The sequence below is a fragment of the Mirounga angustirostris genome, unplaced genomic scaffold, assembly GCF_029215605.1.
Source record: "Mirounga angustirostris isolate CCGP_5_RB_7025 unplaced genomic scaffold, mMirAng1.0.hap1 SCAF_6, whole genome shotgun sequence".
In the NCBI taxonomy this organism is placed as follows: domain Eukaryota; kingdom Metazoa; phylum Chordata; class Mammalia; order Carnivora; family Phocidae; genus Mirounga; species Mirounga angustirostris.
The window spans coordinates 84,514,820-84,532,546 of NW_026991714.1; the positions used below are offsets into that span (position 1 = coordinate 84,514,820).

Below are 17,727 nucleotides of genomic sequence, written 5' to 3' on the forward strand. Positions count from 1 at the left end.
GAAACAATCATACTCTATTATTGATGACTCGTGCTATTGCATAGAGAAGAGGTATGGGTCATGACCATAACAGGTGACCCGAAAATAATTGCTTTTCATTATTAGAATGTAGCTGGAGAGATCACTTTATCACAGTTACTTGCCCACGGATACCTGCAACACTCACTCTTCACACCCTTCTTCTTTAATTTCCTGTGGAAATAGTTGCGTAGATAATGGGGAGCATACACATAATGGAGAAACGACCCTGTTTAAAATATAGCAAGATCAAGAGGAAACTGGAGTTCTGACCCTATACACTCAAGAGACAAAAAGCCCACTTGCATTTTCCAGGTTTTACACCCCAGCGGGGCAAAAACTTATGAGTACTGCCCCCTGTGCTTTACTCTCTGAATAATACCATACGCTTAGAGCATTCCTCAAATGTCCTTGAACAGTGGCCAAGTTGCTCAGACAGATTTATCTCCATCACTTATCAAATGTGGTTAGAGAGACAAGACATAGATTGTACCTATTACAATAATAATGAAGAGTTTGAGATAATATCTATAAAACCCAGTGACACATACACTCAATTTGGTTATGACCAAAAATTCCCTAGACTGGCTTCAAGTCCAGAAGGGGCCATGTTCAGAGGAATCACTGGTCTTTTTTGGCTCTCCCATCTGTCTGCTAATACAGAATAACTCCTCTCTACAAAATCATTGGCTGGCTCACACATTTCTGGGCATCTTCAGAATGCCCTTGATGAATGCACTTGATGAGACCCAAGTGCACATTAGTGCTTCTGCTGGTAGCTCTGTGGCCTCCATTGCGTTCTCCTGGGCCACTACACCGGCTAGGAGCTTCCAGTTCCTTCACCAGCTGGAGTAGAACCACACCTGCTGGACGCCACCACCTCTACGATCCTCTTTCATCCTCCTGCTCCCTTCAGTCCCCTGCTGCTGCTTCTGCCGCCTCCTGCAGGGCACTCCTGCCAGTGTGCCAATGCCATTTGATTCCTGGGACAATCTCACTGCTCTGAGTCACCATGTAATAGAAGAAAACAAATGCAACTTGCTTGTCCTCACTGGATGTCACCTGATAATTTTAGAGGATAGCCCTCTGTCTTCCTAGAATACAGCCATGGGTGCGTGGAGGGAGGGTTCAAGATAAGTTGAGATGCTTGGTAGACATCATTTTGTCCTGAGAATCCGTCCTTCTCTCCAACTCCAAGGTTCTCTAAGTGGGCATATGTATCCTTTTCCTTGGGATGAATTGATTCCCTGTAAGCGCATTTGATCACCTGCAGAGAACATGAACCACCACTGGGCCCATCTCCCCCTTCACCAGATACACCAGCAGAGGCCTGTCTGGGGCTAAGGTTGGGATTTTTGGCAAAGGCTGTTAGGAATTCAGATGCAGATCAGGCTTTGTGGAGGAGACAGTCAAGGTCGCTGCACACTTCCTGCCTCACAGAGTGTCTGTTCTGGTAGAAAAGATGGAGGCTACACACACGGGAAAGCAGAAGGAGGTGAGTGACAGGATGGTTCCAGTGCCACAAGAAGATGTATGTGTGCCCTAAACTAGTTCAGGGATCGAAGACGATCTTCTGAGGGAGGGTCCTTGAGAGTGAAGGATGAATAGGAGTTCGTTGGACCAAAGCAGGGAGAGAGAGGAGTTGTTGGCAGAGGAAAGTCTGTGCGGAGGCTCAGAGCTGAAGTGTGAGGACAGAACAGAATGAAAGGTGTTTGGGTTGCTGGGGGCTGGAGAGAGTGGTAGTGGCCAGATCAAGAGTTACAGTTTTACCTGGGTGGGGGGTGGGTCTGGGAAGCCTCTGAAGGTTTTGAGGCAAGAGAGGGAGGTTGTCTGATTGTGTGTAAGAAAGGCTACAGGGGGCAGATGGATAGAGAAGAGCTGGACAGGAAACAGAAGACAGGCTGTGTAGGAAGCTGTTCCTTCTGTCTTGGCAAAATGGGAAGGCACAGGAAGGATGGGGAGAAGCAGCTATAGGCAAGTGATACTTAGGCAGGAGAGGTCAAGCAAGTCCTGGTCAATGCTTGGAGAGTGCATGAAAGAGAAGGAGGAGTTGAGGAGGAGCCCTAGATTTCTGACATGACAAATAAGTGGGTGGTGATGCCATTACTGAAATGGGGATTACAGGGAAAGGAGTTTGGGAGGTCACATGATGGTCAAATTTGGGGATATGTTGTGATTGAGGTATATTGAGTTTGAGCTACCTTTGGGTATATATATCTCTACTTACAGATGTATATATAAACAGGTTCGGGGTGAGCATCAAAAGAATAATAATTGTAAACACTGGAAAGGATGAGATTTTCCAGGGAGAGAAGAGTAGAACGTAATCCTGAGGGGCATCAAACGTGAAGATGGTAGAGAATGAAAGGAGCTTCAGAGGAAGTGAGGAGTGGACAGCAGGGAGGTCAGAGGGACTCCAGGAGAAGGTCACACATGGGGCAAAGGAAAGTGAGTGTTCCAAGAAAAAGTAGTCTGCAGGAGCCAATATTCCTGAGATCCAGAAAGCTCATGTTGGAGCCAGACTGTGGAAGGTCCAAATGTTAGTAAGGTGAGGAGAATCTGGATGTTGTCCAGGAGCATCAGGAAGCTCAGGGGAGATTTTGAACTGGAAGTCAATGCCTTTGAAGTAGTGCATATCCAGTGGTTTGGAGGTTGAGGGGCAGAAAACAAAGAGCTCATTTAAGAGAGCTGTCCACACTTGAAGAGAAAAGCACCGAAGGAGGATGGTGACCCAGGAGAGGGAAGGAGACTGGTGTGGGAGACTGCTGGGGAAAACCTAAGTGGTTTCATGTTGGATTGTGGAAGGCAGAGAAAGAGAGGAACCCAAGGAGGCCCTACTGGGTCTGGTGTTTAGCAGATGATAGCAGGGTTATCATGATGTCAGGGTTAGGGAGAGGAGCCAGCCTTGGGGGAAATTTTGGTTTCCCACCTGTTGAGATGTAGATAATGTTGTGAAATACAGATGGAGGCTTTTTTTTTTTTTAATAGATTTTACTTATTTATTTTAGAGAGAGAGTGTGTTCAAGGTTAGGGACAGAGGGGGAGAGGGAAGGGAGAGAGTCTCAAGCAGACTCCCCACTGAGCTCAGAGACCACACGGGGCTCAGGGCTCCATCTCATGACCCTGAGATCATGACCCTGAGATCACAACCTGAGCCAAAACCGAGAGTCAGATGCTTGACCCACTGAGCAACACAAGTGCCCCTGATGGAAGTTTCTCTTTGTAGGTGAATGAAAATGGAACCTGTCACAGGCTCTCTGCTCAGTGACTCCTCTGTGTATCTAGAAATAAGGAAGTAAAATAGCGTAGTGGTCAGAGTTCACCTTTGCAACCTCCACACCTGATTTTACAGTTGCCAGGAACAATGGAATTAGGAGTCCAAAGGTGTTTTGATTTTGTTTTATGGCCCTTTTCTCCTTACTTATCCTTTCAGTCTTAAAATATGGGCTTAATCTGTCCATATCAAAGACTGAATGTTCAGATTTTGTGGTGAAAACTTACATTACTCCTCCATGGCCATTCTTCTCCTATTTCTTTCTGATTGCCTCCTCACCCTTCACTCTCTCCCTCCCTTTCCTTTCCTTTGGGTCTCTCCCCAAGAATGCTCAAGTGCAGCTCTTTTTCTTTTTTTGATTTTATTTATTTATTAGAGAGAGACGGAGAGAGCAGGAGCAGATGCAGAGGGAGAGGGACAAGCAGACTCCCCGCTGAGCAGGGAGCCTGACTTGGGGCTTGATCCCAGGACCCTGAGATCATGACCTGAGCCGAAGGCAGATGCTTAGCTGTCTGAGCCACCCCGGTGCCCCTCAAGTGCAGCTCTTCTTGCCTAAATGCCACAGACAACCAAATGTCAGCATGAAGAAACGTAGTCCTGTGAATCCACCTGAAAACTGGAGAGCAGAAACTCTTTAGTTTTGATCAGACATTCTTGATCTCTATTTCTCCCTTATATGTCCTGACAATCTCTAAGAAACATCCATCCCTTCTGATGATTGAAGGGTCATCCTATAAACATTTGTCTCTTATGGACTGAGCATTTTTCTTTAGGGGTTAGCAAGCACATCCTCAAAGTAAATCCTCTTCATCCCAGTAGCTTCAGTGCCTCGAAAGGTGTTGGTGATCCCTGGTGCCCAGCCCCGGTCGCCTACAGAATGAATGACTAAGGCCGGCAGAATCTTCTGTCTGCCCCTTCCTTTTCACCCTATCGTCTTCAACTTCTTTTTTTCCCCAGAGGGTGAGTTTTTCCATCAACCTTGCAGAAAGATGTGGAGAGCAGTCACCAGGTACAGTAAAATGTCTTGCACATTGATGCTGCTTAGGGTTTAATTAACAACTAAAAATGTAGTTACAGGAGACTGTTAAAATTAGGAAAGCAAGGGTTTGCCAAACTGTAGACAGCTTTAGATTTATAGCCAATATTAAGGAGAAGTCATGTGCAAAAGGTACATATATATGTGAATATGTATACACACAGATACATTTGCCTTTTCTGTATTAATTTCTTTAGAATTATTACTTCGCCAACTATGTGTGGCGCTTTTTAGTGTTATTATTGATAGACGCCATCTAGTGGTACAGCATAGCAGCTGCTCACAGATCAATTCAACTTACATTGTTACTGTGATTGCTTGGTCATTTCTGAAAAGTAGAACCCAAAACGCTGGTGAATGAATACTGTAAGTCCCAAGTAGGAATAAAATTTGGAGGATTAAGATACAAACTTTACATCCCCTATGACAGAAAATAGGAAAACAAATATAGAACTTTATCTTTCAGCGCGATGGTCCTCCCAGTCCTCTACTCATCCATCAGCTGTTTACCAAGCCCCTTCCCTGTGCCGGATTCTGTGGGAGGGGCTGAAATAAAAGGCCAGTCCCTACTTTGAAGGGGTACCAGGAGATGGTAAACACTGATGATGTAGCCACCGTGCTAAGCACTTTATACCCTAAATCACATGGAATCATTACTACCACCCTCTGATGTATGGTTACCCTCATCTTCTGAGGAAAATGGAACTTTGAGATGTCACTTGTCTATACTCATGTATCTAAGAAGCTTCCCAACCAGATTCAGAGCCAGGGTTGTCTAATGCCAAAATGTGTGGGCTCCTAAAGCATCCATGATCTGGATGAGCAAGAGCAAAGGTGGAAGATGCTTTTGGATTATATGTAGTTTAGGCCTTTTTCTTTTTGTTTTGTTTAAGTGAGGTGAGGTGAGGGGGCAGAAGACAGTTGTCAGGGTGATAAAATTTGTACGAGTCGCTTAGCTGTGCGTCCGGGCTGGGGAAGGTAAAGGGAAGACGATGCGAGTAGCTGTGGGCAAGAGCTTAGATCATCAGAAGAGAAATAATCCATGTGTCTTGGAAGATTCTTGCAGAAACATTGGATTAGGAACGTTACAGCAAAGATCAACATAGAGGATTTCTTATTTGTGAAACAGAAACAAGATACCCTTCCCTTCTGAAAGATGTTTGTCACTGATCTTTAATCCCTCCATGCATACTGCCTCTCCAAATCTTCATGCACACATCTCTGCAACATGCAATTTTAAATGTATTGACTGTGCACTGTTCTTAGAATTTTCCTATGTAAAAATCCCAGCTTAGCCATATTATACGGTTTTGAGGATGATCTGGTTACTTGTATGTAAGAATCTTCTGCACCCCCCAGAGCAGAAGTGAGCACACCAGTAGGCCTCCAGCTATCCTGGCAGAATTTTTATTTTTTATCAGAATAGTTTTCTTCTTTGGCTCCTATGGGTAATATGTGATATTTAGCACAACATTTAATAACTCTTACCTTATTCTACTGAGTTCCACTTGAAGAGGAATAGGTTTTTTCTTTTTATCAGGAATCCTGGAATACTCACAACCAGAGCCAGTAGCCCAGGTTTCTGAGCTGGAGCCTAACCATGTTTTTTTTTGAATTGCACCAGAAGTTAGCATTTTTTTTTTTTTTTTTTTTTTACTTTATAAGACTACAGCCTAACAAGTTTCTGTTGGGAGAGCTTGCCATTTTGAAAGGGAGGTGAAGCAATGCCTATATGCTTGTCCACTTGGGATGATTTCCCTTCTAGGAAGAAAATGGGATCTCGAACGGACAAAGCACTAGATATGTTACATAAGTCAGAAAGCCTGTGCTCGGCCAAAGGGCACAGCTGTTTCCCAAGCATGCCTCGCACTGTTTGTTCCTGTGTCTTTGCCCATTGAGCTGCTTCTTGCTGGTAGTGTTCTCTTCTCTCCTCCCTGCTCGGCAGGTTTGGTATCTTTGATGAACCCTTCCCCCCTTGGCTCAAGCTTTGCCTGCAGGCAGTTGGCTCTCCCGCTCTCCCTGTGGGCACCATTCATCAGTGGTCCCCGAGCACCTGCTCCTTATCATGAAATTCACAAACAATGGTGTTCAGCCCTTGGGGTCTTTTGAGTCTCTCAGAACGCCCTGAAGGTAGTATGAAATGAATACACATTTGTTGCAATTTATGAATATTCATTTGACTTAAAAGAAGTACTTTTTAAAAGAGGGTTGATAGTAGAAAGGGGGAAGAGGAAATGAGGGTGGGAATCGAAAACCTTATTAGCTTAGATAGCCATTCGGGTTTATTACGGTGCATACATATGGTTTGTAGGGAGAAACTCGCTGTAGTGGGTTAAGAAAATAAGACTCCTGTTTTGCTAAATTCAAAGGTAAATAGATACGAGTACTAGCCAAGGTCAGCCAACAAGCTCAAAATCTTGGAACGGCGTAGACAGCCGGTATGTCTTTGAACTCTGTGCCTTTTTACACCACTTGGAGAAAAAATAGGTAAGACTGATACTGGAATTATTTCAAAAGGAGTTGATGTGCTGATTCAGAATTGTAAAGAGGATTAATCCCTTGAGTTTATTTCTTTAGGAACCATTGAGAGCACGGTGAAATGCACAGGAGCAGAGGCGGAAAGTGAACAAGGCGGGAGGAAGCCTGGACCTGAGGGAAGGGGACAGTGACAAGATGAACACATGACCCTTCACTCTAGCTTTCGGGCAAATAGAGTGTCATACTTCAGAGTTGATATTTTTCTCTAGAACTTCAGCAAAATTTATAGCTTTAATAGAAAAAGATTTTTTTTTCCCCCAGTAAGATATCCTAAGGCCAAAATACTGCACTGATATCTTACCAGGGGAGGTAATTTCAGTTTCTACCCTTCCCCAAAAAGACATGAAACAAGAGGGCTGATGCAAACACCAGTGAGGAAGGACATAGGCATTAAATCTAACAGTATTTCTAGAGTATGTTTTTGGGGAAGAAGACTCATTCCTGAGCTTTGTCCCTTGAAGATCTCACAGTACGTTACAAGGCAGGCACCTTGTTGGGCTGGCCCTGGGCACCATCGCCACTATCCAGCATTGGCCAGACATGGCAAAGGGGCTCAGTATATGTCTCCTGAAGCCGGGGACATGGTGACAAGGGAGGGCTGCATGTGACCTGGGGCCCTGGGAAATCAGAAACTCTCGCGGGCTTTCATAAACGCAGACAGCTGATTACTCTGCAGTGTCCCTTACAAGCACTTATAAAAACGCCACCAACTTTGGTAGTGGCCCAAAGGGCCCAAGCTATTTTGGTTTTAGTTCGCAAAACACAAGGAGAAAGATGGTAACGTGGGAGAGGAAGAGAATTGTGGCTGACATCATCGTGAGTCTGGGCAGACGTCCTTATAAGGTCGCTCCGTACTGGACATTAAGGAACACATCCGGATAATGGGCACTTGCAGCTGCAGCAGCAAGAACCACCTTAGGGCCAACCCACTGACTGAGACAATCTGAGCCATTGGTCAAATTGCAGGCGAACCGTGGTTCTGTTCCTTAAGCCCTTACATAATAGTGGGAAAGACAATGAAACGAGCAACGATGTGAAGCTTGAGAAGTACTGTGATAATGAGTTATGAAGGGAACCATGTTCTCCCTCGGCTCCCCCAGGAAACGTCTGTCCATGACTGCTACTGTGGGATTTTGTTCATACCTCTAGTAGAGCATCTACGATGTACGAGGATCCTCACCTGTGAGACGGTGAGCTGAAGAGCAGGGCCCATGTCCTACGTGTTCTCAGATCCCCTGCTCTTAGCATCTTCTGGAACATCACAGTGTCCCCGTATTGTGTTTGTTGAATGAATAAATGACAATCTTGTAAGTGCTGATAACGGGGCAACAGTTGGGAAGCCCAGCAAACCTGGAGCCCTCAGAAATTTTGTCATGTCATTGTAACACTCTCTGACCTGTTTTATTACACCCATTCTCATATATTAGACACATATTTTACAAAGGGATATAAAAGATTGTACGAGATGTACACACTTTAGATAACAGAGAAATACAGCATGAGAGGAACACCCTCTAATTTTTCACAGGGTTATGTTTTAGGGAGTGTTTGTGATGGGGAAGTACACACAACTTTATCTCTCCAGGAAGAATTCTGCCTCTAGAAAGAGGAACTGAAAGCCCTGAATCCAGTCTCAGGAAACTGCCGGGCCAGCTTACCACCACTGCAAAAGCCAGCTCAGGAAATGCTATGGTGGGGCTGAAAAGTATGTTAGAGACCACCTACACCAGTCTACTCCTGCTTAGAGGACTCCCACTGTCCTTGGTTAGGCAGAGCCCATGCCACCGCAGCTTAAAAAAAGTCTTCTCTTAAAAGACTTCCTTAAATTTTTCAGCAACCAATTCAAGTGTGGAACAATTTATATTAATAGTTTCAAGTGGTGCTTCCTCCTGGGTGATCGACATTTCCTAGGAAAGTAGAAAGAGATGGGTATAAAAAGTTCATTCCCTCCTCCTCCAGATAAAGACCTAAAAACATTCCTGCTCTAGGTTGAGGATTGCCTGGCGGCGGGGTGGGCGGGCTCGGGGCTGGGCCTGGGGCGCCTGGACTTCTTGCCTCATAAGCAACCCCACCTCCCCCGACCCCCCCACCCACCACCAAGCTCCGAAAGTTTTAATCCCCGTAGCATTCCTGCGCGCTGGCATCTACCTGACCTTGTCTTAACGTTCTATTTATTTATACGTTTCTCCGTGCCACCTCCCACCCCAGCCCTGGGGGCAGCGGCTCTGCCAGGGTCGTCCCGGGGCGCCCTCCCGGGGCTGAACACAGTAGGGGCACCGTCTGGGCAGTCCTGGGACGCCCCCCTCCCAGACCGGCACACAGTAGGGGCACCGCCTGGGCGGTCCGGGGGCGCCCTCCCAGGCCGGCACGCAGTTGGATCTCGCCCCTCCTGCGGTCCTCTGCTGACCCCAGTGAGGCAGTCGACTGGGCTGTCGCCGACCTCGGCGATTCTGCTGCGTTTTGGGGCAGGTGTCCGCGCAACGCCCGCGAATGGCTGTGTCTCCTCGGCCGGCGACACTCAGACTCCGGCGGCGCGGGGACCGGAGCGCCGGGCGGGCGCGTCTCTCAGCGTGGAGGGCCGGGCAGGGTCGCGACGGCGCGAGGTGGCCGCTCGGAGCCGGACTCGGGGATTTTAACTTATTTCAGCCAGAGGGGTAATAGGAGTCCGCGGAGGGCGCCGTCGGCCCTCCCAGAGCGCGGGTCCAGGTAGGCTGCACCTCCCTCGAGGTCGCCGGGCGCCGCGGCCCCGCGCTCCGGAGTCCCCTCCCAGGGAAGGGCGTCCGAACCCCTGCGGGACGCGCCGCTCTCGCGCGCCGCGGGGCCTGGGAACAGCGCACCGGCTGAGCCCGGAGCCCCGCGGGGCGGCGGGACGGACGGCGCCCGCGCCCAATCGCGGGGCGGGGCCGAGGGGGCCTGCAGGCGGCGGCCAATGGGAGGCCGCAGAGCGGGCGGGGGGCGGTGCCGCCGGGCGGGCGGGCGGCGGCGTCGGGAGCCGGCGCGGCAGACCGGGAGCCCGGGAGGAGCAGGCGGAGCGGGAGGAGGACGATAGAGGAGGAGGAGCAGCGCCGCGCCCCCGCCCCGGCCGCCCGCCCGCCCGCCCGCGCGAGCTCAGGCCGACAGCTCCAGCCGCAGCCGGCGGGTCCCGGCCGCCTCCCGCAGAGTCCGGGCCGATGGGCAGCCCCGGGCAGCGGCGGGCGGCGAGGCTGCGGCCCCGGTACGCGCCGCCGCGCGCTCGCGGGCTGTAGCAGGTCCCGGCGGACTGCGTCTCCGAGGTGCGTGTCGGGCGAGCGGACGGGGAGCGAGGCGGGATCCGCTCGGGGAGCCTTCGTGTGGTGTCCGCGCACGACCTCGGCGAGGACTGTCCCGGGGTGAAGGGGCTGCTTCGGGGGCTGACGGCGGCCGGGGGCAGGGCAGGGGCGTGGGGCGGGGGTCCGGCTGGCAGATGCGCCCGCGCTCCGGAGCCCCGGGTGCAAGAGGAGCCGCCGCCGCTCGTTCTCTCAAAGTTATCGATCGGCAGAAAGGTTATTCCCGTCTTGGTGACACGAGCACTAATGAGGACCTCCTCTGGGTGCGCAGCAACTCCTCTGTGACTAACCTAAGAGCAAAGATAAAAGGCTGCCGGACGCGGTGCACTGGCGCGCCGGGCGGGGTGACTTGCTGAACTTGCTGCGGGGTGTATTCCCCCGGGAAGGTGTGCGCCCCCAGCGCGCGCCCTCGCCGGCGCCCGGCTCCCTCTTTGTAAGATCCCGAGCCGGGGCGAGCGCCCTTCCAACTCGGCGCGACCTCCCTTCGGGGTCCCGACGGCTCTGCCACCTCCCCGGTGTCCCATGCCTCGCTCCATTCTCCGCTCCCGGGCCTTGCTGGGTCCCCCTATATTATTAAAGCTAGTTTGACCACGTCCTGGGAGTATCCCCACGAGCACCTACAGATTAATTTTCAACCGTGCCACAAACCCAAAGAATCAATTTCGGTTCATCATCTACAAGAGAGAGCCGATGCTTCTGGGGAAGAGAAAACAACTTGGCATTACCCCTCTGGGAGATATTTGTCATCATTAACCTGCTTCAGTTAAATTAATTCAGCCCAAGATGACTCCAGCGTGAGTATTGGAAAAATCAAGTGCATTGGTCACGGAATTGTGGTCACCAAAACATGATTTTGGTCAAAATAAAATTGTGCATGTTTTGGATTTTGTGTAGATTAGAGTTGGTTGTCATAAGGATGGCCTTTTTTTTTTTTTTAAACAAAGAATCTTGACGATTCTCATAGGTTTGCTCTCAGTAAGTTCAAAATAGTCACTAAGATTTTTCTTTTCTTTGCCTCTTTTGTCTGCAGTTTTCATTTCTAAGTGTTAACACTAGATGGCTTTCTTATTACAGGCATTTAGTAAACTGGGCTTTTGAGTTGGCTATCTGCAATCCTGGCGGCAATTTTTCCAGTTTTGCAATTAGTAATGGGAGAAAAAAATCTCTAGAACTGTTGCTTTCTTTGAAATATATGACTTCCTTATAAAACAAACATCTAGATTTCAAGAGGTGTCCTATTACTTCTGGCATTCCTAAAGAGGAATTTCAAGAGACAACTTGGTCACCATTTTTAGTCACAAATTTAAGGATGTCTGTTTCATGTTTTGATTTATTTGAGGAATACATTTGAGGAATGTATTTAGACAGCATTTTCACTTACTGTGTTTACTGCTTAATTTAGTAGTTCACTGCTTGATTCAGAGACAGATAAAAGACTATTATTCATGGGAAAGTGCAGTCTTTCTTGAGTTTTGGATACAGATATAGCATTGATTCTTCCTAAGATTCCAGTGATGCAGGTAGTTGGAGTCTATATGCATAATTCATACCAATGATTGTGTTAGGGGCATCTCTATTTCTTTCTTCCTAATTGGTACTTGGTTTTTCACTTCTAAGCACAACCCCTTTTATGAGAAGTACAGTAGCCTGTAGTTGGCCATTTTAGCAGAAGCAGGTTCTCAGTTAAACGTTTTTAGTCCTTTTTTTCTAAAGCAAGACCATGGCAGCCTGTCCAGATCTTGCCTCGGTAGGCAAACTTGTTCATAAGCTGGAGAAATATCTTAGACTTATTTTATAGCTGTCGTTTATTGTGTGTCTTGCCCAGCTTAAAATACGACATGTTGAATTTGTTTGTTCTAAATTAGAGTGTATTCATAAATAGCTGAAGGGGGGAAAAAAACTCTCTAGCAAACATCTGGGAAGTAGGAAATGAAATCAGAAACAGCTTTTATCAGTACCCACATGCTACCTATAGATGGGGTGAAATGAACTTGGGTAAGAAGCAGTGTAAGCATTTGGTCTGGAAAATACGAGCTAAATTGCAGGTATGGAGTTAGAACGTCTGGCCTTGGGATACAGGCTGCAGATTTTCCCCAGCTGATTTAAGTGTCTGTTTTTCATCAGATGCTTTTTTTTTTTTTTTTAAAGATTTATTTATTTATTTATTTATTTGAGAGAGAGAATGAGAGAGAGCACATGAGAGGGGGGAGGGTCAGAGGGAGAAGCAGACTCCCTGCCGAGCAGGGAGCCTGATGCGGGACTCGATCCTGGGACTCCAGGATCATGACCTGAGCCGAAGGCAGTCGCTTAACCGACTGAGCCACCCAGGCACCCCAAGGAGAGAGAATCTTAAGCAGACCCCACACCCAGCAGGGAGCCTGATGTGGGGCTCGATCTCACAACCCTGAGATCATGACCTGAGCTGAAATCAAGAGTCAGATGCTTAACCAACTGAGCCACCCAGGCCCCCCCAGGTGCTTATTTTTTTAAGTCCTAGCCTTTCTTAAAGAGCTTTAATTTTATGGAATGTGATAGGGGAATTATCAGAGCACCGTTATTTGGCTTTTATGATGTTTACTCTAGTTAAAGCTGAGTACTGGGGGTTTGTAAGTTGTTTTCCCCCAGCCCTTGTGACTGGAATGGTATTTTAAAGGATTCCTTGATACCTGAGCTTAGTAAACACCTGTCTGCCTGGGGATCTTTTCACCTGAGGCAAAAGGAGTAGTGGGTTATTCATTTTGATAATCTATCTGTTCTTGAAAGTGAGGAAATAGTAGTGAGCTACCTTGAAAGGGCAACTGTCTGGTAATCGAAACTGGCTTGAAAGTGTTTATGTTTGGTCATCAAAGCTAATTTAAAAGGGGTTGTGTTTACGGCATACTTTGCAAAGAACTATGTGTTTAAGTGGGTACTGCTCCCATCGGAATCCCAGCCGTAATTGGTAAATGCAAGGTGTTTTGGTGGTTTTTTTGGTTTTTTTTTTTGAGATTGAGGAAGGCATTGAGTCTTTGCATTTCCGATCTACTTGTTCTCGCAGTTTAGGATTACCTATCCTTTCAAAGACATGCTGAATTTGAAGAAAATTTAGACTGTTGTTAACTGAAAAGCAAAGCAGTTTTTGTTCTGTTTTGAACTTGAATGAGATATGACGTACAGTTCTAAAGAATACAAGGAACCATGTTCCAGATTTTTCTACTCCTATGAATGTACCTAATTCCCTTGCAGGGTGATAGAATAGGGAGAGTGTTAGGCAGGAGGGACAGAAACAGCTAGTTTCCTGCCTCTACCCCCTGGCACGAATGAGTTTGGATGAAGTATTTCCATGATCCCTTTCAGCACCAACATATTAGATTTCTTTCACATTTAAAATAAAGGTATTAGAGTAATGGACATGACTGATGGTGATAGTTGATATTTTTTCATGAGTTTGTCTTTTCTTTCGTTGTCTTATCATGTGTTTATATACGGGCACTGGTTTGATGAACTCGGTTTACCTCGGAATCAGTGATTCAGAAATTGCTTTTCTGTTCCAATCACGTTTAGCTGTGACCCCTTCAAAGGAAAGAGAACAATACAACAGGACTTTAAATGCTTAACTTCAGAGCTAAATTATTTTGGTCCTTCCTGGACTTGATTCATAAGCTTTGGTTCCCAAGAGTGGTTGAAGTGAGCCAGATCTGACCCACAGTAGAGGTTCTCTGTCTTGAGAAATTTCATATTTAGTGTAACCCAATTCCATAATACTCCCCCCCCCCCCCCCCCGCCGTATGGCCAAGTGGGGTGATAAGAAAGAAGGAAAGAGGCAATAGTTGAGTCTAGTTGCTGTAGCATCTCCGTACTACAACGGTCCTTAAGGTTATCCCTTCCTTGCTGTATTGTTGCTGTATTTTTTGTTTTCATCCACCTGTAAAATTTAAAAAACAGAAACAAAAGCAGATTTTAGGGATCATCCCATTTGTCAGTATGTGATGCTGCCACACAAACATTGAAAATTAAGGACAACAGTTACTATCTGTTTTCAGTGCATTTCATCAAGATATATTGATATATACCCCACTCCCCGTCTTCCCCACCCCCCAAAAAAGGAAGAAAGAATATGCATGCTGTCAGACAGGAAGGTTCTTCCCCTCCAGAGGGGACATTTGTTAAAATTATCCCACACGTGCGTATGTACCGTCCCATACACGGATACTTTTTCCTTTTGCACCGCCCAGTGAAAACTTCACTGAGGACCAGGATTTGGAAGTCACAGCCCAACCCAACTACCCCTTCTGTGATGCTCGGATCTCTTTTTATGCTCTACAAGTGGTCTTCCAGCAATACCTGAACATTGCCTGCAAGGGGTGGAGAGCGCCACCCTTTGGATGTTTAGACTACTAGAAGCTGTTTTTTACCTGTGGCATTGAAATCTAATTCTCCCTGTTGATTTGCTTTCTACTCCCTTGGTGGCCTGTAGAACAGATCTTTCTAGAGATGCATTTCAGTTACTCACTGAGCAACACCTGTCAAAGTTGGACCCAGAGCTGAAGTCTTCCCACTCAGCTTGACCTGTGCAGAGTAGGAGTGCCCTTCCTTCCTCTTTGCATGTCTGCTTGCCCAGATGGAGTCCAAGTGCGCATTCACTTTTTTTGGTGGCCACGCTCCTCAGACTCCGTGAGTTTCCTGTTCGCTAAAACCCCTGAGTCCTTGATCACATGCTGCCATTAGCCACGTCTTGCTTTCCTATACAAATGTCATTGTGAGACCTAACATGTATTGTACTTTGTTTTGCTTTGTTTTAGCTGGTTCTACCCCTGGTGCTTCTTGGAATTTGACTCTGTTATTTAGCATCTTTGTCAGCTCTCCAAAAGAAATGTTGTCTGCAGAGTACATCAGACTGGTTTCCATACATCTCTACCTAAGTCACTGATGAAATTGTTAAACTGGCTCAACTATGAGTCGTGCCTCTGGAAGCTTCCAGGTTTACAAGGAGATGTACTCCTTTAACCAAGGAGTCTTGGTTCTAGTTAGGTTACTAATGTACCTAATTTCTTACCAACTGGCCCCTATTTCTCTGCCTTTTCCATGCAGATGTCCTGGGAGAGCATGTCAAACCTCCTTTGCTGCTTCTACTGCCCAAGTTACCCTAAGACAGAAATGAGTTCAATTTTAGTGTGTCCCTGGTAATTAGAACCTCACTCTGCATGGTTGGTGATTAAGAAATATTCGTTTAATGACTGACTGACCGAATGACTTAGAAAATAGGGCCCCACTGTGACCTCTGACCCCTGGAGGTCTTAGGCACTAAAAAGACTGTGGGAAAGATCAGAATGTTGTTGGACTTTCCACACTTATTTTGTAGCTGGTTATTATTTTATTTTGCATAGCTTTCAGGTAGCGGAGAAGAGAACCATGATCTTTTCCCATTTTCCCAGTGTTCTGATTATCAGTTAGTAGATGCTCTTCCCTTCCTATTTCCTGAATATATTTAGTCCTGAGGGGCTTCTTGAGCTCTGCCCATTGGATTACTCCATATTTTTCACTTCAGCATATTTGCTAAATCTGGAAGAAGCTCCCAGTTAGTGGAGCTCTTCAAGCAATCAGAGTCGTCCAAAGTAGGCTGTTTAGTTGTGCATTCAGTTACTCATAAGTAAGGAAATCTAGGTAGAGAGCCAATGTTAAAATTTGTTACTGTGGAAAGTCAGAACTCTTGGATAAATAAAAAAATTATGTCTGCTGCGATGAACTATTTGTGGAGACTTAAAAAAGCATTTCTGATGGCAGTGCTTAGGGCATGGTAGCATGGGTAGTGAGCATGATGATTGCTTTCCCGGTCTTCTTGGGGGCTTCATAATGCATTTGATTCCTGGTTGAACAGTGGGAATTCACATGGTTCAGAAATAGCTGTGGGATACCGTCTCCCTTGTAGTGAAGTTTCTAATAAGTAATTTTAGGAATTACAGTTTTCATTTTTCATAAAGGACAAAAGCTGTTGTCGAGTGTTTAATACCTCAATCCAAAGAACAGTGATTTCCTTGTAGTAGGTTTTCTAAATTTTCTTCAACGTGCATACCCCTTCTGTACAAAATCACTTATTTAAATAAATGTCTGTACGTGTATGCCTCTGCATATATATAGATTTGTGTATGTGCATTTGTGCATATGCATATATACACATGTATGCATGTAAATGTACCATGCTAAGATATGGACATTATAAAATATAAAAATATACATTTTAAGAAGAGTGGTATTAAAAATAAATAGAAGTGGAGTATTTCCTTTTGCATTTCAAAGGCTCTTTTGTTACCCTTCAAAATGTGTGGCCCCAGTCTGGAGACCCTTACTCTACCACCCTCTTGGATTAGAGTTCACGACTGTTTGGAAGCAGTTTCTCAGGGGCCTGTCAGCATCTTGCAAGAGAAGTTTAAGACAGACCCTATCCTTACAGGGCCCTCTGTTTACTGTATTTGTTCCTTTTTTGAAGACTTTTTTTTTTTTTTTTTTTTTTACTTTGGGCTGTTCTCTTCCAGAATTGTTTATGGGTTACTTAGTTAGAGGTTTCATTTTTGGGGGGGGGGGATAATGTATTGGGGGATACCGTTCTCCTTGGACCGTTTCTGATTCAACTCAGCTGTGGAAGAACCATCCTACTATTACGCATAGCCCAAACTAGCTCCACGATCAGGACAGAGGGATGTAACTAATTCATTTGCTCATCCGGAAACTTCTGAAGAGTAAGAACAATTTTTTCTTTTTTTTTTTTTTTTTTAAAGATTTTATTTATTTATTTGAGACAGAGAGAATGAGAGAGAGAGAGCACATGAGAAGGGGGAGGGCCAGAGGCAGAAGCAGGCTCCCTGCCGAGCAGGGAGCCCGATGCGGGACTCGATCCAGGGACTCCAGGATCATGACCTGAGCCGAAGGCAGTCGCTTAACCAACTGAGCCACCCAGGCGCCCTCTTTTTTTTTTTTTTTTTTAAGATTTTATTTATTTATTTGGCAGAGAGAGACACAGCAAGAGAGGGAACACAAGCAAGGGGAGTGGGAGAGGGAGAAGCAGGCTTTCTGCTGATCAGAGAACCCGATGTGGGGCTCGATCCCAGGACCCTGGGATCATGACCTGAGCCGAAGGCAGACGCTTAACGACTGAGCCACCCAGGTGCCCCGAGAGAACAATTTTTTTCTTAAGTAGGCTCCATACCCAGAGTGGAGCCCATTGCAGGGCTTGAACTCAGGGCCCTGAGATTGAGACCTGAGCTGAGATCAAGAGTCGGTTGCGTAACCGACTGAGCCACCCAGGCGCCCCTGAAGAGTAAGAACGTATTTAAAAGTACAGATTAATAGTACAGTTCTGCCTGTGTGTGTCACTGGCTAGAACTGTGGCGCAACCAGCCCCTCCTGCGGGGGAGTTAGGGAGACTAGCCACCCAGCCTCTCCAGGGCCCCTGGTGCTGAGGCCGACCTTCTGAACTAGCACCTCCCACCTCATCCTCCTTCCTTTGTACTTTCTGCTCTCCTGTACTCTGCTTGACCTTAATCTGTAGCACTTACGATTGCCTGATGTTATATTGTGTG

The 17,727-nt window shown here is 46.6% G+C and overlaps 1 protein-coding gene across 6 annotated transcripts in view; it reads left to right on the top strand.

The window, feature by feature from the left end:
* Nucleotides 1-9,886: 9,886 nt before the first annotated feature.
* Nucleotides 9,887-17,727, top strand: part of SIPA1L2 (signal induced proliferation associated 1 like 2) — a 216,828-nt gene continuing 208,987 nt past the window's right edge. For 4 of the 6 annotated variants that reach the window (XM_064594625.1, XM_064594628.1, XM_064594624.1 and 1 more), the window contains exon 1: nucleotides 9,887-10,138. The gene's annotated coding sequence lies outside the window, so the exon portion shown is untranslated. Of the gene's footprint in view, nucleotides 10,139-10,188; nucleotides 10,966-17,727 lie in introns of those variants that run through there. The other 2 variants (XM_064594630.1, XM_064594627.1) reach the window with 2 other exon arrangements.